This window comes from Budorcas taxicolor, chromosome 3 (assembly GCF_023091745.1).
Source record: "Budorcas taxicolor isolate Tak-1 chromosome 3, Takin1.1, whole genome shotgun sequence".
Taxonomy (NCBI): domain Eukaryota; kingdom Metazoa; phylum Chordata; class Mammalia; order Artiodactyla; family Bovidae; genus Budorcas; species Budorcas taxicolor.
In genome coordinates this window covers 48,701,665-48,715,670 of record NC_068912.1, presented here as the reverse complement: position 1 = coordinate 48,715,670, position 14,006 = coordinate 48,701,665, and the positions used below count along the sequence as shown (strand labels likewise).

The 14,006-nt window shown below is 44.6% G+C and overlaps 1 protein-coding gene and 1 non-coding gene across 2 annotated transcripts in view; both read left to right on the top strand.

Moving 5' to 3' along the window:
• Nucleotides 1–424: 424 nt before the first annotated feature.
• Nucleotides 425–14,006, top strand: part of TLCD4 (TLC domain containing 4) — a 63,590-nt gene continuing 50,008 nt past the window's right edge. Inside the window, exon 1 of the mRNA XM_052637933.1 lies at nucleotides 425–548. The gene's annotated coding sequence lies outside the window, so the exon portion shown is untranslated. The remainder of the gene's footprint in view (nucleotides 549–14,006) is intronic.
• Nucleotides 13,643–13,714, top strand: TRNAG-ACC (transfer RNA glycine (anticodon ACC)). The gene has a single exon. It is a non-coding gene; the product is annotated as a tRNA-Gly (tRNA).

The window sequence follows — 14,006 nt, the reverse complement described above, 5'->3', positions numbered from 1 at the left end:
GTTACGTGGCTAGCCCAGGTACTGACCGCTGCGAGAACGGACTCAGACCGTAGCCCCACTTGCTAGTTCTGTTACTTGCTTCGGAAAGACGCGGAACCGAGCACTGTTCCAAGCGAGGTGTGCTCTTCCAGAATCCCATCGCAGCCCGCCTCGCAAGCTCCCGTTTTTGAGCTCTTTCCGGGACTCAAGTTCCATCACCCAAAGGTCGGCCCCACCGCCCGCCTCGGGGCCCCGCCCACTTTGGCCGGGGGTCGGAGCCGCCGGGAGCCGTAGCCGTAGCCCGAGCGCCGCGGCCCCTTTAAGGAGACGCTCTGCGGTAACCCGAGCCCGCAGTCCGGGCGGCCGCGGCGGCAGCAGTAGCCTCCGCTGCTGTTCCAGCGGCCCGGAGCCCAAGGCTCCCCTGGCTCCCGCCGAGCATCTCGCGGGACGGCTCTTGCCGGCGCCAGTCCTCGGGCCGGGCCGGATGACCAGGCTCCTGTAACCACCCGCAGCCCTCTCCCGGCCCGGCTCACTGCCGCCCGCGCGCGTCGCCCCGGGACCCGGCACAGGTGACGCGGTTTGGAGAGGGTTCGGAAAGAGGGCGGGCTCGCTTTGCCCAGCGGCTCTCCGCGTCGCCGAGCGCAGCCCGCGGGAGGGGTTCCGCGGCTTCCCGCCCCCGGCCTAGTGAGGCCGAGGGCTCAGGCGCCCGGAGGCTGGGTGGGAGTCCCCCGCGCGGGAGGCGGCCGGGGGTTCCATGGAGGGCTCCAGCAGGTGTGTGCGACCGGCGCAGCATCATCCCGGCGCGGCGGGCTCCCACGCCGCTCTGGGCACAGATGGTGTCCCCGGGCCCGCGGCCCCCGCGTCGTCCGGACGCCCTGCGTTCCAGTCGTGTTTCCCGGGCGGTGTGATTTGGGCTGCCTGGGGCTGCCTGGCGGTGCCTTGGGGTCTCAGCTCAAAGGGGCGGGTGTTGGGTCATCCATGGAAAGCTTTCTTGTTAGAGGCCAGTACACGATCAGGTGCATCAAGTAGGTAAGTCTCCCCGGTCTCTCACCTCCCCGCTACTAAATAAAACAAGCAGCTTTCATTTACCCTTGCAGTTCTCAAGTGGGTCCCATTTTTAGCCAGCGAGTGCTGAAGAGTCTAGTGGGAGAGGGGCTGGGCTCAAAGTCAGGGAGAAACTGGTTTCTATTTCCAGCTCTACCATTATATCCCGGAGCAAGTTTATTAAACTAAGTGCCTCGGTTTACTCAGCCATGTAATGGGACCCGTAATGCTAGCATTTGTCTATGGCCCTTCTTGAAGGCACTATAAGTTGTCTATGTTCATGAAAGGGTCGCTGTTGCTGGCCAGTGTTTTCTTAGTTTTACACATCTAAATGTGAATGTGGTACACATTTTTATAAAATTATCCTTAAAGAGTGATCTTTGATAATGTTTAAATGAATCTGATTCCAATCTGGGGACAAGTTGGAAGAGTCTGTGAGGATGTTATGAGTCGGTGTGTGAAGTACGGAGAAAACAACCGTCACTGTAAAAAAAATCTTCACCCAGTCATAAATGGAGCTGAGAAAAATGGATCTTAGATTGTGTGTTTTAAGTGAGATACTGCTGTGTGAGCCCAGCAGGGTATAGTTTGGAATGCAGCCTCATCTTTATGTAGCCAGTTAAGATAATATATTACAGAATCCCAGTCCCTTTTTAACTGAGCTGTGTGAAGTAGAGAATTTTCTCCTTGTTTATCTGTCCTTGAATTGGTGAAACTATATTAGAAAAGCAGGCTCTTGCAACACTAGAAAATTTGAAAGATTCCTTTGAGGAAGCATGGATTTTAGTTTATTTGTCTCCTCCTTCCTATGCTATTAGGTGATCGTGAGGTTACTATATTTTGAGCGTGCTTTATTTCTCCTTACCCCTGCAACTCCTTTTTGCCACATTACCTCCCTCCAGAGTTTGAATCCTTATTGTGTGATCTTGCACGAGTTTCACCTAAAGGCAGATGCCGCAAACCAAGCTGCTCAGTCAGTAGTGATTTTTACACTGTTTAACTTTCTGTTCTTGTTCCTTTCACCCTTAGCCTTCTTTATCTTGCTGGAAAGAAAAATGACTCTTTGCAACTCAAGCTGTATGCTTAGAGGTCCCTAGGAATGGCAGGGATCAAGGGGCTGAAACTTTATAGTAAATTCCTAAAAAGCAAGTCTTCCACGTAGACCCTAGAATGTGGATTCAAGAGTTTGGCCTGTCTTTTCCTTGATTTTCTAAAATCTCCATCTGAGAGAGATTCATTTGATGAGCAAGATAAACAGAGGCCTCGGGCAGGGAGCCATCAGAAATCTAATTCAGGACTAGATTGATTCAGAGCTTCTTCAGCTAGGAGTAGGGGAGGAGGAAGAAACGACTTGGGAGGGGCTGGAGGGCCCTCCCTCCCAAAAACCAGGTGACCAGAGAGATGGTAAGGGGGCTCTAGGTTCCTGACTGAGAAATGGGAAAAGGGCCAGGTCACAGAGAGGGGGTTGTGGGGCAGCAAGGAAAATTCTGGAATGTGCCCTAGATGTGACTTACCCTTTCCCCCTTTCACTTTGCGAGTGTTTCTTGCCCTTCCAAGCCTAGCACAGCTGTCCTGCAGTTCTCAGACCTGTTCATTCCCTCCCTTGCTGCTCAAACTGACGTCCCACATGTATGATCCTCCCTCAAAGCTGGCCTTCCATGTGGGAAAGGAAACTGAGCAGTTTGCTTCACAAGAAACCTTCAGACCTGTGTCTCTCCGCGCCCTTCTTCTCAAACGAATGTCCCACATCCTACAGATGAAGGACTCATGTGGCTTTGTTATCTCTTGGAAGGCTAAAAAGTGGGATACCTAGTTTGATTGAGAAAAGTAAACTGGATGAACTACAGGAGAATTACAGAGAATGAGTTTTTCTGTCCAGGAAGATAATGCGTGAATTGTCTCTGTGGGAAGTGTGGGCACTTGGACAAGGGAGGGCAGGACCAGGGTGGCATTGTGCTGGACAGCTTGTGTCCTCGCCCTTGAGAGAGGAAAGGAGGCCCACGCTCCCATGGTCACCTGGTGATGCTTTCTCTTCTTCCATTTGCTTTGTGAGAGGAAGAAGATAGCAACATGGAGGTGGGTTAGCCATCTGTTCTCAAGGATGGGAGACAGACTTTAATTCAACAGGAGGGGTGAGCTGTAGTCACCTGGCATTGGTATCAGGAGCTGTATGTATTACACCAGGGAACATATTACATCAGGAAAGTGAGGTTACTTTTGTAAGAAAATCTAAGGTTATTTCAAGAGTGACTTTGGTGATGTTTTTTTCCTCATTGGAGATGAAAGGTAGCATACAAAGAAATGGAGTCCTGCTGCTCTGGGACTGTTATTCGTAGTGAAACAGTTGGAGGTACTGCTAGCAGATCCCAGACCTGAAAAGAGGGCCTAGAATACCAAAGGTGTGTGTGAACATTGGTCTGATCAAGGAGAAGGCAGTTCCTGGCTACATGAGAAGGAGCTTGTGAGTCACTGTAAAAGGCCAAGGTTTGTGCAAACAGCCGATGAAGAAGACAGCTGGCAGTCTGTTCAGAGCTTGGGGCCGGCATGGAGAAAGCAGTCGCAGCGGGCCCAGCAGCAAGGGGGGTGGGGTCTGACTAGATGGACAAAGGCTTGTTTCAGGCATTTTTGGATTACAACACAGTACGAGATGAGCAGTACAATTTTCACATTGACTTAGGACATGAGTAAGTATATGTGTATGTGAAACAGGTTTCATGAAACAATATGTACCCTTACTGAGTATTGCTTCTATTTTCGTTTCTATTTCTACTCTATTTCTGTTTCTGTTCTGTGTTCTGAAAAACTCATCAACAATTAATGGATCACAGTCCACTATTTGGAAACCATTTGTCTAATGGATGGAAGAACAGGACTTCCCAGGTGCCACTAGTGGTGAAGAACCTGGCTGCCAATGCAGGAGATGCAAGAGACACGGGTTTGATCCTTGGGCTGGGAAGATCCCATGGAGTAGGAAATGGCAACCCTCTCCTGTATTCTTGCCTGGAAAATTCCATGGAGTCTGTCAGGCACAACTGAGCAACTGAGCACACGTTTCTGTTTCTATTCTGTGTTCTGAAAAACTCATTAACTATTAATGGATCACAGTCCACTATTGGGAAACCATTTGTCTAATGAATGGAAAAGCAGGTTGCAGTGGAGCGGGCAGAGCATTGGGCTTGGAGATACTGGAGGAGGTAGGGATGTATAGACGTGGTTGGGAGATCTCTGGACCAGGAGGATACAAAGGGAATATGGGAGCTCATCTCTATCTGATAGACACCAGACTCACGTTAATGGAGGGCAGCTGGATAGGAAGGTGCAAAAGTAGAACTTGATACCAGTTCTGTCTGCTTCAAAGCAAAATAACTGGTTTTAAGGGAAAAGAAAGTGTGGAAGGAGTAAACTTGGATTTGAAAGCAGTGTCTTTAGATCAGTATGCTTCTCTCCTTAGGTTAAATAAGAAGGCAGATGGACTCAGAACAAGTTGGCTGATGGACTAGGTCACTTTCATCAGCTGGATAGGGAGCAAAGAGCCTCCCAGTGTGTAGTGGGCGGGTGGTTAGGCGGCTTTGGGAAGTTCTTACAGAAGCAGTGGATAGATGTGTTGTTTCAAAATCCCATTTGCTGATCAAACTCCTTAGGAAGTGGCTGCTTGCCTCACAGCAAGTTGGGGAAGTATTCTCGTTGCATTTTATAAAAGGGTTAGATTATTCCTTTGACATCTATTTCAAGATCTACAATCAAACTGGAATCATCTTCACAGTCTTTGGGATTGCCAAAAAAGCTTTTGGAGAAATAGGTGAGCCAGCACCTTGGAGCTATATCCACTAGCTGTGCCCTGGTGTTTAATCAAGGGCAGAGGTGATCTGCACGCCTTTGATTTACTTTTTATAATAATTAACATCTGACTCCAGCACCTAACACCCTCACCCGTGGACAAATACAAAGCCATCTGACCTAGTTGGATCCTTCCTTTGACCCGCCTCCGCCTTGGCTGATTTTCTTACCTTGTTGTTTAGTTGCTAAGTCGTGTTTGATCTTTTTGCGACTCCATAGACTGTAGCCTACCAGGCTCCTCTGTCTGTGGGATTTCCCAGGCAAGAATACTGGTGTAGAGTGGGTTGCTGTTTCCTTCTCCAGGGGATTCTTCCTGATCCAAGGATCAAACCCATTAATCTCCTGCATTGGCCTGAGGGTTCTCTACCACTGAGCCACCAGGGAAGACCCTTTCCTCCCTTAGTTGATGTTTTCAGTGTCTGACTTCAGCTCTCCTCAGCTTTCTGCTATCTGTCTAATGCTTTGAACCTTGGTTTCTCTGACATCGTCTGTGAGGTCCAGACATATAGTCTCCACCTGACTGTTGCCATGGAGCCCAGGCTTGGAGTTCACATTGGATCCAGGCCTGGGCTATGTTAGTGTTCACTGTGTCCTGCCTTGGCCACTTTAGAAGTAACTGGTACATCAGTAGATTTATACTTACTTGGCTTTGGTTTAACTTTAAAATTTGGGGGACACAGAGAAACTATCTTCGTCAAGTTAATTTATTTAGCTTCCTCCAAATAGGCTTTTAAAAAAACCTTTAAAAAGTACAGTTTGAAGGTGTAGGAAACTCTTGTTTGGCAGGTATTTATTTAGTGGAAGAGGAGGAAGAAGGAATTTTCATTTGATAAAAAATTTAGAACAAATTAAAAACCCCTCTTTACAAAGTGTTTCATTTTTAGGAACATATTTCCCCATACTCATGTTACTCAGTTAACATGTTTTTCCCTAATACATGTGAAAATATTGAATCAATTATGAATTTAAATGCTCTATAATTTATTACATGCTATTTTGTGGTTGTTGTTTAGTGGCCAAGTAATGTCTGACTCTTTTTCAACCCCGTGGACTGTAGCCCACCAGATTCCTTGGTCCATGGGATTTCCCAGGGAAGAATACTGGAGTGGATTGCCTCTTCCTTCTCTAGGGGATCTTCCCAACACAGGGATTGAACCCACCGTCTCCTGCATTGGCAGGTGGATTCTTTACCACTGAGCTGCCAGGGAAGCCCGCATGCTGTTTAAAGGACTTATAAATTCTACAGCTATGTTCTGATGGAGAAAGATTCCTTGCCTTTTTGTATTTGACCACCTGTATGGGTGTTACTGAACAGATCAATTTCTTGTATACTTTGTGCAGAAATCCAGGGCAAGATAAAGTCTACAGGGAGGAAGGCCCCGTTGCAGGAAGGTGAGGCCTGGCTGCTTGCAGCAAAGGGAGCGTTTTGGGAGTATCCCAGTTTAGTATCTCCCAACAAACCCTCAAGACATTAGGCATTTTGAGAATTTGAGAGTGCATTGTAGCCTCAAGTCTCTAAATGTTTTCTTCAGTGCTTTTAATTTTTAAATCACAAGAGTGATACTTGCACATTATAAAAAAATTACAATCAGTGTTCCAGAGAGTGAAAGTTCATTTCTCCCCCCCACCCCCAGCTCCTACCCCACCTCCCTTTCACCGCCAGCCTCAACCAGTTATCAGTTTGCAGGGTGTAGCTCTTCAGGCCTTCTTTCTGTACAAATACCAGAATGTGCCCAGCTATGTATTTATGAAAATGTATCATTTTGCAGCAGCTTACCATTCTTTTACACTTTGTAGTATGTGACGGACATTCTTCTTTATCCTCCTGTTCATTTCAGGGTCTGTATAACTTGGGATAGTGTGTCTGTGCGTATATATTTAACCATGTCCCTATCATTGGATCTTGAGGTTACTTCTGATAACTAATGCTAAAGGAAACTCTTGTATGTGCATCCCTTCACACTCATGTGAATTTGTTCTGAGGATAAAAGATAAAATCATAAGTATACTGCTTGTTTCATAATTCAGGTAACATAATGCTATCAAAGTGTACATATTCTGCCATTTAACTCCCCAAATATTTATTTAACAGTAAAAGCACAACACTAGACACTATAGGGTTTTTAAAGTGGGGCAATGCACAGCACTTGCTTACAAGAGCTCCCTCTCTCTAGAGTGGAGGGATTAGGCATACACACTGATTATTATGTCTTTAATTATATCCCACCCTGTTCCAGAAATGATTGGGGAAGGCTTACAAAGATGCACGCAATACGACAAGATAAAATAAACTTAGGATAAGTAAGAAAAATAAGTGGAAGGAAAATAAGATGGAGGTATGAGTGAGGCTGGCAAGTGTACCTTGAAGTGCTGTTCTATTCTTCCTGAAAGTTCTGGCCATCAGATTTCCAGCAACCAAAGAGAAGAGGCCAACAATCCAGAATAAGCTCTAAGGTGTCCAGAAGAGAAACCAGATTGGAGAGGCCCATCTATTCCTGATTCGAGGAGGTGAAAGAAATTTCTCCTTTGGATTTGCATTAAGAAAATGCTGCATTTGCAGTGGCCAGCCTGCCCAACCGCATTCCTGGTATCTTACAATAAAACCTAGTGACCTTGCTTTATGTATTTCATATCATGTTCCTCAGTTCTGGCCAGGGGTGTTATGCCTTGGTACTGCCAGTGAAAGGTCATTAGGGTGAGGTATAAGTTCATGGGTTTAATCCAGAAATAGCTTTAAGAGGATACAATGTCCAATGAAAACAGTCATCCGATATTGTTCTTGGACAGTTTTTTTTTTTTTTCTGCAAAGTAGTAGAGGATCTATAATCTTAGTGGAATTTCCAAATTTAGTGGAATTTTAGTAGAACTCATTTACCCAAGAATACTAGGCTTGCAAGTTACAAAGCAAGAAGTGAGATGTTTTCGATGACATGAATGTATTTGAACCATAACAAAGATTGAAGAAAAAGTTTTTCTTTAAAACAAAAAAGAGCAAAACTCTGCACTTAGTCCATGCAGGAAGGATGGTAATGTGCTCACTGATCAGCTCCACAAATTAGAAAGGTCAGAGCTACAGTTCCAAGAAGGCTTGAGAGCATCACCAAGCTTAACATTGTTAATAGGTTGTAGAATGAGTGTTTCTGGCAGTAGAGAACTACAAGCTGGGGTAGCTTGATCCTGTTTTGTAAAGCTGGGGAAAGTTCAACTTTCCTGAACCACCTGGATCTGAGCTTCCATAACCTCCTTCACTTAAGCCTGGTCTCATGAACATTGACCCAGAACAGTTCTTTGTTACCAAGTCTATGGGCCAAGCTTAGGTATTTTATAGGACTTAACTCTGTATTTAAACATAAGTTTTGTAATAAATGTTAAACTTGAATTCACCTGAAGCCACATCAGATTTGTTTTGCACATCATCAACTCTCTGATCTGTGAAATGGTTCAAAGAAACACGTCAATGCATTTAGATTTTTTGACTACCTGAAAGTGTCAGATCAGATACTGAATCAGGTAAGTACCATGTTTATTGGAAAAAAGTGCAGTTGGAAGCAATTTGAGGCAATGGCAGTGTTATGGAAGGAGGTAAGAAGAGAAACCACTCTCAAAGTACCTTGGGTAGGGATTTAAGTGGCCCTTAGGTAACAGGACAAAGGTCCACTTAGAGAATTTTGAAATTCCTTGGCTGTCTTCTCACTGAAGCCACCAAATTCCCTAATCAGGTCATACTGCTGCTGCTGCTGCTGCTAAGTCGCTTCAGTTGTGTCCGACTGTGCAACCTTATAGACGGCAGCCCACCAGGGTCACCCGTCCCTGGGATTCTCCAGGCAACAGTACTGGTTAAGGGAAGGGGGAAATGATCACATTGCTTAAGATACAGAATATCCTATCCCTGTGTGACTTGGTGCCATCAGATGTAACAATTTCCAGTTAGGAAAGAGTGGTAGTAATAAGTGATATACTTTATTGAGTGGTGTTTTGATTTATTGCTTAATAGCAAGCCACTCCCAAACATATGACAGTTTCTTTCTTCTGATTCTGGTTGGTGGTTGAGCAGTTACTCTGTTGGTTATAGGTTCATTACTGTGTCTGCATTCAGCTGGAGGGTCAGTTGGGCTGGAAGGTCCAGGGTGGACCTACCAGCATGGCTGGTAGTTGGTATTGCATGTTGGCTGTCAGCTGGGCAGCCTCAGTTCTCCATATGGCCTCTAATCTTCCAGTAGGCCAGACAGGTTTCTTTACACGGCAGTCTCTGGGTAACTCTCCCAGACAGTGAGAGGCAGATGCTACAAGGTCTTTGGAGGCCTCCCTAGACTCTGGAACCCTCTCTTCTACTGTGTCTGTCATCAGGTGGCAAGGCCAACCCACATTCACAGGGGACAGAGACAAGGATGATATACCTGTGAATGGTAGGATGGTAATGCCACATTACAAAGGAATTTATGGTCATTAAATGACTTGCTGCAAGTGGCGGCATGTGCCACACACTGTGCTAGGTGTGTTTAACTCATTTCATTTACCCCACATAACTGTCTTGCACCTTTGGCACCTTATCTCCATTTTATAGATCTTGCAGGTCATAGTCTTCTTGCCCAGGACCACTTGATGAATACCAGGACTAGTATTTGATTCTAGCTCTCTTTCTCTCAGTTCAGTTCAGTCACTCAGTTGTGTCTGACTCTTTGCAATCCCATGGACTGCAGCATGCCAGGCTTCCCTGTCCATCACCAACTCCAGGAGCTTGCCCAGACTCATGTCCATTGAGTCGGTTATGCCATCCAACCATCTCATCCTCTGTTATCCCCTTCTCTTCCTGCCTTCAATCTTTCCCAGCATCAGGGTCTTTTCAAATGAGTCAGCTCTTTGTATCAGGTGGCCAACGTATTGCAGTCTCAGCTTCAGCATCAGTTCTTCCAATGAATATTCAGGACTGATTTCCTTTAGGATGGACTGGTTGGATCTCCTTAATATCCAGAGGACTCTCAGAGTCTTCTCCAACACCACAGTTCAAAAGCATCAATTCTTTGGCGCTCAGCCTTCATTATGGTCCAAATCTCACATCCATACACAACTACTGGAAAAACCATAGCTTTGACTATATGGACCTTTGTTGGCAAAGTATTGTCTCTGCTTTTTAATATGCTGTCTAGGTTGGTCATAGCTTATCTTCCAAGGAGCAAATGTCTTTTAATTTCATGGCTTCAGTCACCATCTGCAGTGATTTTGGAGCCTCCCAAAATAAAGTCTGATACTGTTTCCACTGTTTCTCGATCTATTTGCCATGAAGTGATGGGAACAGATGCCATGATCTTAGTTTTTTGAATGTTGAGTTTTAAGCCAACTTTTTCACTCTCCTCTTTCACTTTCATCAAGAGGCTCTTCAGTTCCTTGTCACTGTCTGCCAGAAGGGTGACATCATCTGCATATTTGAGGTTATTGATATTTCTCCAAGCAGTCTTGATTCCAGCCTGTACTTCATCCAACCCAGCATTTTGCATGAGGTACTCTGCACAGAAGTTAAATAAGCAGGGTGACACTATTCAGCCTTGGCGTACTCCTTTCCCAATTTGGAACCAGTCTGTTGTTGCATGTCCAGTTCTAACTGTTGCTTCTTAACCTGTATACAGATTTCTTAGGAGGCAGGTGGGGTGATCTGGTATTCCTATCTCTTTAATTTGGCTTAAGACCTCAACAGGTGGGAGAAATTTGCCCAATTGTTTGAGGTTCTTCAACACCTCAAATCCATTTAATACAATCTCGTTTTTTCCTGTGGAGAGCAGGCAAGAGAGAAATAGAAGACAAACAGGCAGGCAGGCAAAGCCCTGCCACAGTCCCTTTCTTGCATCCTGAGCCCTTCCTCGGGGGCAATCAGGGGGACAATTTGGAGATGAGAAGGCCCTCCCTGTCTCCTTAGATTCTGAAGTTCTAGGTTGCTTGGCAGGTGTCCCAGTGATTTCTTTTCTTTCTTTCTTTTTTAAAAGAACAAAACACAGTTGGAAAACTTGCTTTGTCCAGCTTTTCCTGGATTCCCTAGTGTTGGCAGGAAGCCAGTAGTCCCAAGCCAAGAGGCTCCTGCTGTGATCCCTCCAGGAAAGGAAGAGTGGAAATCTGAAAATGAGCACATCAGAAGCTGGGAGAGATCGGATGCAGAACCGCCTCCTCTCCCAGAGTCCCCCGGCTTATGTGGTCCCACCTGGTCCCAGCGTCAGCTACAGAGCCTCTCATTTGCACAGACCCCTTCTAAGGCTCAGGGAGTGCATTGTGTTTGAAATGTTGAGCTCCTTAAAGATGGGTCCTCAAATTCCAACCCCTCACTTTTTGCTTGTGTCAGATACTATATTAGTGTGATCTTCTAATTGTTTCTGTCTTCTGGCTTAAGGCATTCTGGCTTATCCATAATCTAGTGGCTGTGGTTAGAACTTATAAGTTCAAAAGGCAGACTTCTTTATGAAAGTTTTTGAGTGGAGTAAGATGCTAGGAAGCAATATTTATCAAATAATTCTGCCATCTATGCTCAGCCTTAAGACCCTGGAAAATAAACTCTTGAATTGCCCAAGGAAAGTATTCTTCAGTGGGTTGGGAGCTGGAAAAGAAGACCTTTTTTGTATTACAGCCTCACTTCTTGTTAGGCATTATAAAAACAAATCCCAAGCCAGGAGTCAATGTAAAATGAAATAAAAATGTTTAAATAAGAACGACAGAAAAGTTGCCATGACATAGATTACCCTGAATGTTTTGCCTGGGAGTGGGTGACTCTTATAGCCAGTTTTGGGGAACAATTTAGCCTTCTTCTGGCCCTAACACTCTGTGATTGTAATTATTACATAAAATCTTGGCAGTAATAAAGGTCAGTTAGATATGTATGGATATTTACCCTTACATATTTCATTCTTTGTTTTCATTAAACTATCTATATTCAAAAAACAAAAAAACAAAAACCTGTTTCAGGGGATTAACCATAGCTAAGCTCTGTAACAGCAGAATAAAACAGTTTCTCTTTTACTTGAATTCTATTATATATTCTAGGAAGAGAAAGGGTTGAAAGTATAGGAAAAATGTAAGTTCAGTTCAGTTCAGTTCAGTTCAGTCTCTCAGTCGTGTCCGACTCTTTGTGACCCCATGAATCACAGCACGCCAGGCCTCCCTGTCCATCGCCAACTCCTGGAGTTCACCCAGACTTGCGTCCATCGAGTCAGTGATGCCATCCAGCCATCTCATCCTCGGTCGTCCCCTTCTTCTCCTGCCCCCAATCCCTCCCAGCATCAGAGTCTTTTCCAATGAGTCAGCTCTTCGCATGAGGTGGCCAAAGTACTGGAGTTTCAGCTTTAGCATCATTCCTTCCAAAGAAATCCCAGGGTTGATCTCCTTCAGAATGGACTGGTTGGATCTCCTTGCAGTCCAAGGGACTCTCAAGAGTCTTCTCCAACACCACAGTTCAAAAGCATCAATTCTTTAGCGCTCAGCCTTCTTCACAGTCCAACTCTCACGTCCATACATGACCACTGGAAAAACCATAGCCTTGACTAGACGGACCTTAGTAGGCAAAGTAATGTCTCTGCTGGGGATACCCTTATTCAAAGTTTAGGATCTTAACTGATAGGGAAGAACTATGGAGCAATCTTTTCCATAGTAATGAGCAATTCCTTCTTAAATCTTAAGTAACTTCATATCCTCAAGAAAAGGAGTGTAACTTATGGGGTTCTTTAGCCTTTTCTATGTTAGTCTTCATTTATTTTCACTTGCTTCAGTTTAAAAAGTGGTACCATGATTATTGGAGGATTTGTAGAAATTTGGTTGACATTTATGCAGCTGGGGTTTTAGACTTTTCCAGTGCTAATGGTTCTTAAACTTGATGCCTAGAAGAAAAAAAAAAAAAGAGGTGGATTCTCCTAGCTTTTTAAAATATAGCTCTTAATGCAGAATTAACAATAATAACAAAACAATAACAAAAGCAGTGACTGCAGTTAGCCAAAAGCTATGTACACATTTGATGCTCAAATGTTTACATGAATGAAAAGTCAAAAGTGGGTAGTAGATAATTTATTCTTTACCAAGTGGTTTTAATGTTTCTGGTTAATTATTGACATTTCGTGAGCACTGAGAAAGATGATTTCAATGTTCCAGCCATATGAAAATGCAAGTCAAACCAGAATGGGTGGGGAGCAGGTGTTTTTTTGGTAGGATTTTTATTTGTTTGGTATGGTGAATATCTCATTTTTTATAGTCATGTGTTCATTTACAAATGGCTTACAGTTTGTTAATAGAGACTTTTAAAACACTTTTATATGTTAGGGCTACTGGTAGATAAATTGATAAATAAGTACTTCTGTAATTGGAAAGAATATGAAAACACAGTGCAGATTACAGTTAAATATACTCTTGAAAACTTGAGAACACATGTCACACCTTGGTTGGAATAGACACCAAATATCATACTGTTGTGGTCTGAATGTTTGTGGCTCCCCCACCAAAATTCTTGTGTTGAAATCCTAACCATCAAAGTGGTGGTAATAGTAGGTGGAGTCTTTGGGGGTAATTAGGTCATGAGGGTTGACCCCTCATGAATGGGATTAGTGCTCTTGTAAAAGAGATACCACAGCACTTCCTCGCCCCTTCCATCACGTGAACTCTGTGACCTAGAAGAGGGCCCTCCTCCAGTCATGCTGGTATCCTGATGTCACACTTCTTGCCCCCAGAACTGTGGGCAATAAACATGGTATTTTAAAGTCTCTCAGTCTGTAGTGTTTTGTGATAGCAGCGCAAATAGACTGAGGCACATGCTCAATCCCTGGTGGCTCAGATGGTAAAGCGTCTGCCTACCACCCAGGAGACCTGGGTTCGATCCCTAGGTAGGGAAGATACCCTGGAGAAGGAAATAGCAACCCACTCTAGCACTGTTGCCTTGAAAATCCCATGGATGGAGGAACCTGGTAGGCTACAGTCCATGGGGTCACAAAGAGTCGGACATGACTGAGTGACTTCACTTCACTCTTCCTTTGGCTGTTTGGAGGTGAGGATCCTTTTGCAGTCAGTATGTGTTCATGCTGTAACACTAAGGTTGTCCGTTTAGAGAATTCTTATTTCCAGTGTTCTGACTGTACTGGCGAAATGAGGGATCTGGAACTTTGCATTTTACAATGCAAAGCACA